We start from the raw sequence: 11,918 nt of genomic DNA, 5'->3' as shown, positions 1-11,918 counted from the left end.
ATGTCCTGACTCTGTTATTATCAAAATATACTTATCTTATACTTGAGCTCCATTCCATTTTCTCCACATCTGATGTTTTTATATGGTGCCCACCAACCAACAGTAGTAATAGTGATAACTCACACTAATGCACTGGTACTTTCACCTGTATTTGGTAACAATCCCTATCATAAGAGTCCAGATGGGAATTATAATCATCATGGCCAGTCCATTAAAGGAGGTGTTAGTAGAAAGGGAAGCCTCGCATTTGAAAATTTGTCAGGGAGAAAAAACTTTTTCAGTGTCTGGGAACTATAGTATAGTAACCTGTGAAGCATAGGTAAACAGAAGAAAAGACATATTTTTATTTATATTTACCTGTGTAAGTGTTCACTAAAAAAATAAAACACAAACTCAGTTATGTGTATGTGTGTGTGTGTGTGTGTGTGTGTATATATATATATATAATATAATTTTAACAAAGGAAAAGAGATCTTGGCTTTGGGAAAATGATAAATCATGAGGAAGTGACTGGGAAATATATGGAAAAACTAACAGAAGATAAAGATTATCTTGTGCAACTCATTTTGGTGTTGACTCTCCAACTCCAGTGATGAACTGTTCTCCTCTTCCTCTTCATGGTAGAGATGGGAATCACCTTCACAAGGAAAGTTTATGTCTTATTTTTAGGCAGAAACAAGAAGGCATAGAACTCTTCCTGCATCTGTTAATTCTTTTTTTTTTTTTAGGATCACTTTTTATTGGTGCATTATAATTGTACACAATAGTAGGCTTCATTGTTATATATTCATACATACCCATGATATAATTTCATCAATTTCTTTTCCCAGTACCTCACCCTCCCTCTCTCTCTCCCCCTTGTCCCCTTCTTCTACTGGTCTCCCTTTTGTTTTCATGAGAGCCTTCTTTTTCTTTTCTTTTTCTCTTTAGTTTCCACTTCTGAGAGAAAACATATGACCTTTGATTTTCTGAGTTTCATTTTGTTTAACATAATGATATCAAGTTCCATCCATTTTCCTGAAATGGCATAATTTTGTTCTTTTTATGGTTGAATAAAACTCCACTGTGTATATATAATCACATTTTCATTATCCACTAATATGTTGATGGACATCTAGGTTCGTTTTATAATTTGGCTCTTGTGAATTGTTCTATAAACGTGGATATGCATGTAGCACTATGGTATGATGACTTTAATTCTTTAGGATAAATATTGAAGGAGTGGGATAGCTGGATCATATGTTGGTTCCATTCCTGTTTTTTTTTTTTTTTTTTTTTTGAAGAACCACCTTTCTGATTTCAACACTGTTTGTACTAATTTACATTCCCACCAACAGTGTATAAGTGCTGCATCCATTAATTCTTAATTGTTTTTACTCAAAATAATTCTCATGCCACTATGGCATATTTTAGTTTGTCATATGTCCTAATCTTCATTTCTCCCATCCAAAATGTTCCAGTAAATTCCATACATCAAGAACTGACTTAGTGACTATGAGAGAAGATTCAGGTTAGTACCTGAGAGATAAGAGATCTAAAAAAAGCAGAAGAACATAGATTAGAAGAAGGGTAAATATGCAGACAATATTAAATATAAGCACATCACCCTGTATGTCATTGAGCGAGCTTTCCACTCCTTTTAGTAGGGCAGTCCAGTCAATCTGCAATTGATTTGAGGAAGTGGTGATGCGGGTGGGAATATGTTGCCTCCCAAAGTTAGTTCAAGTGCAAGCAATAGAGCATAATGAGAGGTATTTCTATGGAAAAAGAAAATAGGACTAATGATCGGACTATAAATGCAGTCTTTAGTCTGTAAGGCACTCAACAAAGAGTTCTAAATGTTACTGAAGCATCTTCAGATGGTAGTAGCAGTTCCACAGTCACGGTTATTTCCCAGAACTCGAAGGACCATGTTCTGGTGGACTTCCAAAGTGGTCTACACTGGTGTGGTGATGAATCTTTTAAAGTTATATGAAGTCATCCAGCTTCAGCTTATAGAGTTTCAGGAAAAAGTCAGATTTAGTTCAGTGAATTATAGTCAGGAGAGTGGGGAAAAAAGTCAGAAACATTAATTCAAGACAATCAGATTCAGTGTACAAAGCGTTAAAAATACCTCAAAGATGGTGAATACCCACAAGGTAGATTATAGATTTTTATTGAGACATAACATTTTTCTCCACAATCACACCTATTTTGATCAAAGATAACCAAAGTAAAATGATTTTGTTTTTATAAAAATCTAGTCACATTAAATTTGGCCTGATCATGGCATTAGTGCAATAACAATGGTAACTGATCACATAGGCCTCTTGAAGTTTGTTTTGCTGGAATTTTTCATAAGGAACTGCAGATTAGTGCAGATTAGACTTTTATTTTATTTTAAATAAATAAAGTATTTAAAATATTTTAAATGTTTTTTAACCTTTGCCTTAGCTTCCCATCACTGAGCTTACAGGAGTGCACCACCTTTTTTTTTTTTTTAAGGCAGAAAGTGTGTGTGTGTGTGTGTGTGTGTGTGTGTGTGTGTGTGTGTATGTGTGTGTATGCCACTTTTAAAAGCCTCTGGAGCATAGGTAGCCAAACTTGCCATAGATTTCATCTTTGATTCCCATAGATTTGAATGAATTCCTCTCTTTTTGAGGTGCCAAAATATCCTAAGTTTCCAGGACATGCCATGAAATAAAATGTAATCATAAAGCTGTGATCCCTATAAGTAGATACCAAGGCACTACCAAGAGGTTTTTAAGAATTGGCTACATAAGGCCAAACTTAGGTCCTTAAAACTATTTTATTGTATCTAATTCTATGTAAATCATTTTCAAACGTGGCAATCTGGTCAAAGTTTTAGACATGTAAGCAATGTTTCCAATTGCATCTTATTACAAGAACAAATTACTATTGAATTTATGAAAATAAATAGAATGCCATGAACATAAATTTAATTAGAAGTTCTGAATTATGAAGATAGGAAAAAACTGTTTCATTTTTTATTCACAGAAGTATATTGGTTGTTATAGTTTAAGAGAAAAGAGAAAGGAGTTCCATATATCAGAAAATAGAACATAGTAGAACAAAGTTTCAAACAAAAAGCCAGCTGAGCTTGGTGGCACAGGCCTGTAAATCCCAGTGGCTGGGGAGGCTGAGGAAGAAAGGTTACAAGTTCAAAGCCAGCCTCAGCAACTCCGCAAGCCTTCAAGTAACTTACTGATATCCTGCCTCAAAAAAAAAAAAAAAATAATAATAATAATAATAACCTATAAGAAAAGGACTGGGGATGTGCCTCAGTGATTAAGTGCCCCTGGGTTCAATCTATGGTACCATTAAAAACAAACAAACAAAAAGCCATAAAAATTGCAATCATTTTTCAACAGTTCATCCAATACATATATGTACTTGTCCTCCTTGATCTTGGAGGTTTTATGAGCCTGTTAATTTCCACATCCATTCTGGAAATACAGGCTCAGTGCAGTGGTAGACCATTGAAATCACTTCAGTGGTGCTTGAGAAGTCTGTATGCCAGAGGACCTGCCATAGTCTTTTCCATGAGTCTTTCTCTTTTTTTGTTTTTAATATTTTTTTAATTGTCAATAGATCTTTTATTTATTTATTTATATGCAGTTTTGAGGATTGAACTCAGGACCTCACACATGCCAGGAAAGCACTCTACCACCAGAGTCACAACTCCAGCCCATGAATCTCTTTTTTGTTGAAAACAAACCACTGAGGCCTACATTTGATTGCAAGAGCATTCAGGAGGGGCTGGGATTGTGGCTCAGTGGTACAGCGCTTGCCTAGCATGTGTGAGGCCCTGGATTCGATTCTTAGCATCACATATAAATAAAATAAAGGTCCACTGACAAGTATGTGTGTGTGTGTGTGTGTGTGTGTGTGTGTGTGTGTGTGTTCATATATATAAAGAGCCTTCAGGAAAGCATCAGAGCAAAACACTAACTGTGAGAGACAAAAGAATTTTTAAATGGCAGTGACTTAAGGTTGATGTGAGTTCACAATACAGGGAAGATCAGTTGTTTCTGTGACACAGAACATTTTAAAGATCATAAATGGAATTATGTCTGATAACAAACCAGGACAATCATAGATAGCCAGGACATTGACAAAGTCCTAAGAATTTTATATAGTATTTGACAATAAAATTTTACATCTACAAATATATCTCAGGGAAGTTAAATGTTGTTTTATTTGACAAATTTTTGTCAAATAAATTTTTTGTGGTTTTTTTTTTTTTTTTTTTTTTGGCACTAGAGATTGAACCCTGTAGCACTTTACCACTGAGCCACATCCTCAGCCCTCTTTTTATTTTTTATTTGGAATCAGGATATCAATAAGTTGTTTAGAGCCTCTCTTAGTTTCTGAGGCAGTCCTCAAACTTGGAATCCTTCTGCCTCAGCCTCCAGAGTTGCTGGGATTACAGGCATGCCCCAACGCACCCAGCAAGCCTAATTGCTTTAACAATCTCTTCTTTTACAATGTGAGAGAACAAATCCTCTGAAATTTTCCAAGGACCTCTGGAAATTTCAAAGTTAGTTCAAAGTCAAAAAAACTTCATTTAGAATTTGATTTTAAGAAGTTGCCAAAAATATCAGAAGGTATCTAGGCATGGTAGCACATGCCTGTAAATCCTAGTTACTCAAGATGCTGAGCCAAGAGGATCACAAATTTCTGGCCGGCTTCAGCAATTTAGTGAGACAGTGACTCAAAGTAAAAATACAAGGACTATGGGCTGGGGATGTGGCTCAAGTGGTAGCGCGCTCGCCTGGCATGCGTGCGGCCCGGGTTCGATCCTCAGCACCACATACAAACAAAGATGTTGTGTCCACCAAAAAAATAAAAAATAAATATTAAAAATTCTCTCTCTCTCTCTCTCTCCTCTCTCACTCTCTCAAAAAAAAAAAAAAATACAAGGACTAAGGATGTACCTCAGTTGTAGAGTGCCCCTGGATTCAATCCCCAGTACCACAAAAAAAAAAAAAAAAAAAAGAAAAGAAAGAAAGAAAAGAAAAAGGTATTTCGTTATGGTGGCACACTCCTGTAATTCCAGTCACTTGCAACAAAATACATTCTTTGTATCTTGTGTTTTTTTCCTTACCAAAGACACCTTTCTTTGCATACTTTATTTAGTTTTTTATTTACCCTTTTTATTCTTAGTGGCTAATTTACATATATTGTTTAGAATTCTTACCACTTAGTAACCTTAATTTCCAGGAAAAATAAGGATTTAGACAGCTAAGAACCCTCATATACCATCATTCCTTAGTAGATTGGCAGATTGAGGAATAAATACACTGTTTCATGATTTCTAGAAGCATGTTTTCTCAATTTTTCAATATTGCAAATCAGCATTTATATTAATGGACCCAAATACCTTTAATATCTCCATAAAAGTAAGTAGCCACAAGTAGATAAGTTTACATTCAGTAATCAATTTTCACTCTTTGATTTTATTGAGAAATGATACAAATATTCAATGAATATCTGTCATTTAACTTAATACAACTTTAAGGTTTTGAGTTATCAAAAATTTTTTGGAAGTTAATATTAAGCAGATATAATATAAACATTTATTATTAAAAAGTTTATTTATAACCTTTTATACCATTTACATTCACTGTTCTTAACAAGGATACTTGTTTGGATTATTCATACTTTCCTGAGCCTTTAGACATAGCTAGCTATCATTTTAATTGAGTCTCTTATTGACAAATTTTGTAACAAAAGGGCAAAAACCCAAAAGGGTTAAACCATGTCTTTTTTTTTTTTTTTTTTTTTGTAGCCATGTTTGACATTCATCCAGCAATTTATTTTCACTGTACATTTTCTTTGGTTGAACTTATAACTATATATGTATTTTTCCTTTTTGAAGTATTGGGGATTGAATCCAGGGGCATCTACCATTGAGCTACAGTTCACCTTTGGGCTGGAGGCTCACAGTCACCTGTATTGAGTCCCATGTCATCTCTTAAGAATTCATGGATGGCTGGGAGGTGCTCTAGGTAGGGGCTCTATTTTCCTGATTAAGTGGCTTTTTCCCCAGGAAGCTACCTGGCTTGTCAAATGACTCACATTACCCTGGGTGGAAAGAACACACCTCAGAAGGCGGTTAAGTTTCCTAGGAGTGAAGTTATAGATGAATACTACTTTTTTTGCAGCCTTTCTAAATTTGGTAGAATCTTCAGGAAGTGGGGTAAAAGGGCTTTGTAATTTAAAAATTTGCTGCTATCTAGGGGACATAAATTCTTTGTGGTGGGGATCCAGGATATAGTCACAATGTACAATGAAGTCAGGATCTTTTGGGGTTGGACTCAAGCATGTGCATTTTTTATGGCTCCCCTGGGTATTCCAACATGTAGCCAAGACTGAGAATTCCTGTATTAGTAATGATGATTCTCAACCCTGCATACTAGATTAAGCTAGGGAGAGTTCACAATACACAACTACCTGGAGATCTACATGAAGAGGTTTTTATTTTATTGTTTAGAGTGGGGCCTGGTATCAATTTTTTTTTTTTTAAGTTACACAGGTGGTATGATGTATAGCCAGGATTGAGAGTAAACAATTCAATGTGAAAATGAGGGAGTATATTGAGGGAGAACTTACTTTCAGATGTGAAACAAAGAAGGAGAAAGAAGATCAAGTGTAGCGCTTCACAGCAGAAAAGTCTATTGTATATCAAATGATTCAGAATAGGCACTGTAATATAGATGGACTAACATTTCAAGCACCCTAATTCTGAATACACTGTCCTGGGGTAATTCATTTTTATTTGAAAGGCTCTAACTAATTCCATATTCTAGGCTTTAAAGAGACAGCTATTTGAACTATTATCAATAGCAGATGTGGTGGGGTTTTTTTTTGGGGGGGTGGGGGAGTTGGGGGGGGGGTTGGACAAGCACACTTTGCTATGAGCTAAAGTCCCAGAACTTTTTATTTTTTAATTTGAGATAGATTCTTGCTAAGTTGCTGAGAATCTTGCTAAATTACTGAGACTGAACTTGACTCATGATCCTCCTGCCTCAGCCTCTGAAGTCACTGGGATTATAGGCATGTGCCACCATGCCCAGCAACACAAGATGTGTTTTAAAATATCATTAAAAATTGTTGTTCGGTAGCTGAGGATATAGCTCGGTTGGTAGAATACTTGCCTCACATGCACAAGGCCCTGGGTTCAATCCCCAGCACCACAAAAAAAAAAAAGATTTGGGGTGAATTTTTTCATCTTCTTTATACTTTCCTCTATTTTTAAGTTTATTATAGTGTGTACAATAAGTAACACTATTTTTTCTACAAAAAGTAACACTGGTTTTTAAAGCATAAAAATATACCCATATGTTAAATATTTACTATCAGAAAGTAAAAACAAATAATTTTTATTTTTATACATTCCTGTATTATTTTAATTAAAAAATACATTGTTAAACTACCAAAAAAAAATTATTGTTCAAAGATGTGCGGTTGGCTAGAAAGACTGTTGCAGTTGTCCTGACACTGTATGTAGAAGATATAAGAATTTACCAAGACCAATGGTTTAGCCTTTGAAACTCATCATGTATTCTAACACAGCAAACATTTTGTTAAAAGTGCAGTGGTAGAGCCCTTGCCTAACAAACTCAAAGACCTGCAGAATAATAGGCCTCACCCCGAAACTACTGAAGCAGATTGGCATTTTAACACAATTTGCAGTTAGACAAAATTTGTATATGCTTTAAATATTGAGAGGAGGGGAGGGGAGGGGAGGGGGGATAGGAAGGGGATAGGAAAGGCAGCAGAATACAACAGACACTAGTATGGCAGTATGTATAAACGTGGATGTGTAACCAATGTGATCCTGCAATCTGTACACGTGGTAAAAATGGGAGTTCATAACCCACTTGAATCAAATGTATGAAATATGATATGTCAAGAGCATTGTAATGTTTTGAGCAACCAATAAAAAAAAAGAAAGAAAAAGAAATACAATGGTATTTGAGTCTGTCCTCTATTCAGCTATGTAATTTAAAATTTTGTTCTCTGACTCCTAAAATAAGGATCACTGAATCCTACTGTCATAATATTACATAGAAACCAAGGAAGGAAGGAAAGAAGGAAGGAAGGAAGGAAGGAAGGAAGGAAGGAAGGAAGGAAGGAAGGAAGGAAGGAAGGACCAAGCAGGTTGTTGCAGTAACTAGAAGAATAGAGAATAGGGATTTCTTGGAGTTGGTAGAATAACTTGAGGCTTATTGCTATAAGTGTATGTTTGTGTGGTGCAATTTAGTCTTACATTTCCTTCATTATAACACATATCACCTAAGAGTGAGATCGTACAAATCTTCACCTCTAAATATAGGTGGAGATATATAACTATCAAAAGGCAACTGATTTTATTTTTATCACTGAGGATTGAATCCATGGGTACTTAACCACTGAGCTATATCTAAGAGGTATTGACCAGCATCTAATTGGGTGGTTCTTCTTCCTGCTAAGGAGGGTGTAAGCCACCTGAGAAATTAAAGTCTAGAATAACTAGTGGACAACAAAAGACAAAGATTCAGAAATATATTTTCAAAAACAGAGCCCCTGATAGATTTAGTCCACACAGGAGTTGGAACTAGAAAAAGAAAATGTCTCCAGTGGTTTATTGAAGGGGGTACATAAAGGCAGGGTTAAGGTTTCAAGGGCGGAGTCTTGCTTTGTAATGTCTTGCAGTCAGCAGGTTGATTGGCATCTTGACAGCTCACAACCATCTCTGGTGCTGTGTGGGACATGGCAGAGCAGAATAGGAATTCACAATGTCTTACACAGAGCAAATGTTCACTGGAAGTTCCCGGACACCAGATGTTCCTATTCACTCCGCTACAATGCACGGTGGCCCCCACACATATATGGAAGTGACATATATCCTCAATCCTTTTTATTTTTATTTTGAGACAAGGTCTTGCTAAATTGCTAAACTATCCTCTAATTTGTGAGACTTCTGCCTCAGCCTCCTGAGTGGCTGGGATTATAGGCATGTGCCACTGCATTTGGCTAAAAGGAACCTAGTTAATTTTAAATGGCAAAATTGGTTTAAGTTGGTCACAAGGCTAGTCTAATCTCTACCTTTGAAAGACCGAAATATTGAAGTTCAAAGAAATTAAACTCACCCAGGGTCAGTACTAGAGGGCTCTCAGTGCAGTTCAATGGTAGAGTGCATACCATACCTAGCTTGAGCCCTGGGTTCAGTCCCTAGTGCAGCAAAACAAAACAACCCAGTAGGACAAAACCCCAGCTTCTGATTCCCAGGTTCAGTCTTTTTCTTCTTCTTCTTTCTTTCTTTCTTTCTCAGTACTAGGGATTAAACCCAAGGGTACTTTAACACTGAGCTATATTCCCAGGCCTTTTTTTAAGACAAGGCCTCCAAAACTTATTGCTTAAGTATTTATAATAATTATGCCTTTGTGATGAATTTATCCCTTGATCAATATACAGTGACCTTTTTTCTCTTCTTAAAAAAAGAAAAAAGAAAAAAAAAAAAAGACAGGACTTCACTAAATTGCCCATACTGGCCCCAATCCTCCTCCCTCAGCCTCCCAAGTAGCTTTTTTTTTTTTTTTTTTTAATTTATGTGAGCGTATTTCTTTAAAAAGCCACTAGAAACTGTATTTGCCTAGAAGTAATACAATTTAAAATAAATGTAAAGAAATGAACTTCAAACTCAAGAAAACCTGTTATATTGCTTGCTTAAGGACTTTTTCTAGGGCGGTTTTATGCACAGACAGACCAGAGGCACCTGACAAGATAAAGTTTAAGAGAATTGAAGGCCTTCCTCCTCAGAGCATAACTTTTTGCCAAAACCTTTTTCAATTTATGTATGACACTTTTAAAAATCTGGAGGAAGTCTTGTGTTAGCTGTCTAACATATCATGATTATGTTAACTGTGCTAAAAGATCATTTTCATAAGTAAAATAATGACTCTCATATAGATACAAAAATGCACATGTGTTAAAGATTTTATTTTACTAGTTAATTTTCAAAGGAAAAAGCAAAGGGCACAAATTTATATAGAGTAAAAATACGGATTACAAAGAGAGGCAAAATTGGTTTTTCCACAGAGTCAAAAGAAATTCATCAAAACTCTACTGGACAACAGTTATCTGCAGTTTAAAATGAGTTGCAGAACTGCTAGGCATGGTGGCATATGCCTGAAATCCCAGTGACTCTAGAGGCTGAAGCAGGAAGATCAAAAGTTCAAAGCCAGCCTCAGCAATGGTGAGGCACTAAGCAACTCAGTGAGACTCTCTCAATAAAACATAAATGGCTGGGGATATAGTTCAATGGCAAAGTGCCCCTGGTTTCAACTCCCAGCACTGCAAAAAAAATTAATAATAAATAGTAGGCAAATATCTTTGTCATCCAGAAATAATGAAAAAATTTCTAAAGAAAATTCAAAAAGTACAAAGTATGGGGCCTAAAAGAAAAAAAAAAAGAATGTTAATACATCAAAATTAGTGGTCAACATGGGCAAAGTTTGAGACATGACAGATTGGGACATGTGATACAATGTCTAAAATCTAAAAGGAGTCAGTGAGGAAAAAGCATAGACTCCAATAAAATAACAGGCCAAGAATTTTATCTTTTTCTCTTATTCTAACATGCCACCTGGTCCTAATGTACAGCATCTTGCCTTAATTTATGAGGACCAGGGGCTACTAATATTAAAAGCAACACAAAAAACCTGACAGTTAATAAATGGGCAACTTAGTTTGGTTGGAAACAACAACCAAAAATTTTCTCTGACTGATCCGCTAGATTGGAAAGTTTTGACAATGGAAGGGAGGAAGCACAGAACATGAAACACTGTATGGACAGATTCTACTAGGGACAGGAAATGTTTTTGGCAAGAGAAAAGCAGGTCTTTGTCACAGGGAGGGAGAGAGGGGTTGAAGGGCACTAAAAGAACCAGGGAGGCTTCCACATAGATGCAACACACAGAGTTTGCTATCTGGCTGCCCTTTTGCTTCTCTTCACTGCTACTCACCAGCCTCAGACTTAAGAAGCTACAGCACTCACAAACAAGACAACTACATCCCAAATTGTGCACATACATATTACTTATATTTGTATGGTTTAGCATAACAAGTCAGGCACAATATACATTGCTTTATGTAATAAACATAGTGTTACAGTTTGAATATAAGGTGTCCCCAGAAAGCCCATCTGTGAGATGATGCAGGAATGTTCAGAGGTGATATGATTAAGTTATGAGAGATGTAATCTAATTAGTAAATTAAAACATTTGATGGATTAATAATTTGAAAGGACTACTATGCTAATTGGTGACTATGGGGAGGTAGGTAGGATGTGGCTAGAGGAAGAGTTCACTGTAGGCATAGCTTTGGGGTTTGTATTTTGTCCTTGACAAACAGACAGTGCCCTCTCTCTCTCTCTCTTTCCCTCTCCCTACCTCCGTCCCTCTCTCTCTCTCCTCCTCTCCCCCTCCCCTTCTCTCCCTCTCTTCCTCTCTCTCTCTCTCTCCTTCTCTCCCTCTCCCCCTCTCCATCTTCTGAGCTGCTTTCCTCTGTCTTGCCCTTCCACCATGACACTTGGGCCCAATGGAGTTGGCCCACCATGAACTGAACCTCTAAAATGGTGAGCTGAAATAAACTCTTCTTTTTCTAAGTTGTTCTTGTCAGGTATTTTGGTCACAACAATGCAAAGTTGCCTAATACATATAGTCGCCAAGCTAAATTGTCCTGATACAATATTTTTATCATCAATCAACCAGATCAGCAAATTTTTGATCTTATTATTAAGTTGTTCCCAAATGAATACTTTAAGAGCAAGCATATAACTATAAATTGCTGTCTAGAGCAAATATTTGCTAATGCCTGACAAATTTATGTCTAATGACTCTATATAGGAGATCAGGTCAGTAAACCTAGTG

Source organism: Spermophilus citellus (assembly GCF_964194105.1).
Source record: "Spermophilus citellus genome assembly, chromosome: 3".
Classification (NCBI taxonomy): Eukaryota; Metazoa; Chordata; class Mammalia; order Rodentia; family Sciuridae; genus Spermophilus; species Spermophilus citellus.
This window is presented reverse-complemented; position numbering follows the sequence as displayed.